The following is a 2320-nucleotide window of genomic DNA, read 5'->3' on the forward strand; positions in this document are numbered from 1 at the left end:
GGGGATGTAATTACTGATTGGAAGCTGGAGGGAGATAAGGCACGGTGATTCGGCGCTGATAAACAGTATGCCGGGGATGAATACAGAAAATTTGGTATAGATATGTTACTTAATTGCATTAGTTTTCAAAATAAATATTCCCAAAGAGATTTAAAGTCAGACACGCAGCCGATCTTAATACCACAGCCAAAATTTTTTACCCTAAGGTACTCAGTAAACAGGAGTGTTTTCAATACAAAACGATAAAGTAATATGTACTAACTTGTAGAATATATAGATTGTAATATTGATACGCTATAACACTATGAACAGTGGCGAATTTACTAATAGGCTAAGTAAGCTGGAGCCTAGGGCGGATTTTAGGGTGCGGCCTAAAATTATTTAGCAGAAATAAATAAATACCTAAATGTCTAGGTTTCAACACATTACCTGTGCAATATTAAGCTTTTCTTCGCTCATAAAATAAAATAACTTCTTCTATAAGCCTAAATCAAATTGTGGGTTGCAAAATTATTCCCACTTTATAATCATACCAATAAAGAAAAACAACTGATAGGAAGACAATAATAGTACACAAATCAGTTTATCATGAAGTTGCAATTACATTGACAAAACAATTAATATAAACTAGCGAACTAGGTAGGGTATCGAAACATAAATGCAGACGACAGAAGGGGCAGCAAATTTTCAACAGCTCACTGGCGGCAATACTAACTATGCATATAAATAAAATCGGCACGATGAAATGAACTTTGTGCTACTAGAAGATAAAATCTCTGTCTACCTCTTATACACTATAGATAAGTATACTCTCAATATAGTCACTTAATTCAACTGTTTATTATATTGTGGGAGTAATGATGAAAGCTAATTAGAACATACGTTCATACTGCACGATCTTTATGTATAGTATTCCTTATTCTGACAACAAATTTATGAAACGACCAATGACAACAACAAAAAAACATGATGCTATTAATTACCCAAACCGTATCCAGCTCCAGTGGGCCACGTAGCCAACATAAAATTCATGTTTATAGCATCTATTGCATTTTAAACCGCAGTTTATCCCCTTAATTAATTGGAAGTAAACAAAAAAGGTTTCGGGTATTATTAGGGGACCCTTTTTTGCGGGACTCTTCCCTAACAGCCCCCTGCTGAAATATATCAGATAAGATACGAACACCATACATCGCTCATCACTATGGTACCTATATTTTACAAACCAACTTCATCTAGCAACGAAAATACTCATTTTTCCAGACAGTCAGCGAATTTTTAATGAATCCGTAGTCTGACGTTATCGTATCGGAATCTTTTCCCCGAATAGCACTTACATTTCATGCACCCTCAGGACTCAAACAGATATTATGGCAACTACAACCACATATTATTATTTTATAAATTTTACCAAACCAAACTAATGGAAGTAAAGCAAAAAAAAATCACGCCGCTTATAAACGAGTTACAACAGTAACGACCTTTTTATAAAAAAAATAATGACCCAATAAAAGTGATATATATCTGCAATTAAATTCAGTGAAAAAAGTTCGCAGTCGGTAGGATTCGAACCTACGCTCCCAGAGGGAATCTGATTTCTAGTCAGACGCCTTAACCGCTCGGCCACGACTGCTTGCGACAAAACGTTGAAATTTCGTTTCTAGTGCCATAAAGATTTCTATGTTAAAAAATGCAAGTATTAATTTTCAGAGTTCCTCATTGACCAAAAAATTTAAAAAAGTAGCGTGCATACCGACTTGCAAAGGTGAATTGATGTCTGAAATTTGACATAGGCATTTATCATCATGCAAATTAAATAATACTGCATCTTTACAACATGGTCATATCACAAAATTAACAATATATAGTTCACGTATTTTATATAAAAAATAAATTAATCTGATTTATCTCTGAATGATAAACATACTACTTCCGAAGAAAGACGTCATAGGCTTGAGAAAATGTACAGTAATTTCGACTACTCTACAGCAAGGCGCCGTGGCTTAGTTGGTTAAAGCGCCTGTCTAGTAAACAGGAGATCACGAGTTCGAATCTCGTCGGGGCCTATATGATGATAACTTTTTTTTCTCATTTTTCAATATTTTATAATGTAAACTCAAATTATTATTACGATTAAGAGTCAAAAACAAGCTACGAACTTTTAACTATGAAGTTACTAGAAGCTTTTATTTTTATATCAGTCACTTTCGAAGTATTGTCGTCTTTCTGTGCTTTCGTTCACCACGCCACGGGACAGTGACTGAGCTGATGCCAAGAGAAAATAAAATCATAGGAAAATTATAGGCATATAAAAAAATAC

General features: G+C 34.3%; 2 non-coding genes across 2 annotated transcripts; one reads left to right on the forward strand and one right to left on the reverse strand.

The window, feature by feature from the left end:
- Positions 1-1551: 1551 nt before the first annotated feature.
- TRNAS-AGA (transfer RNA serine (anticodon AGA)) lies at positions 1552-1633 on the reverse strand. Its single transcript has one exon. It is a non-coding gene; the product is annotated as a tRNA-Ser (tRNA).
- Positions 1634-1992: 359 nt separating this feature from the next.
- Positions 1993-2066, forward strand: TRNAT-AGU (transfer RNA threonine (anticodon AGU)). Its single transcript has one exon. It is a non-coding gene; the product is annotated as a tRNA-Thr (tRNA).
- The last annotated feature ends 254 nt before the right edge of the window (positions 2067-2320 follow it).

This window comes from Plodia interpunctella, chromosome 2, assembly GCF_027563975.2.
Source record: "Plodia interpunctella isolate USDA-ARS_2022_Savannah chromosome 2, ilPloInte3.2, whole genome shotgun sequence".
In the NCBI taxonomy this organism is placed as follows: Eukaryota; Metazoa; Arthropoda; class Insecta; order Lepidoptera; family Pyralidae; genus Plodia; species Plodia interpunctella.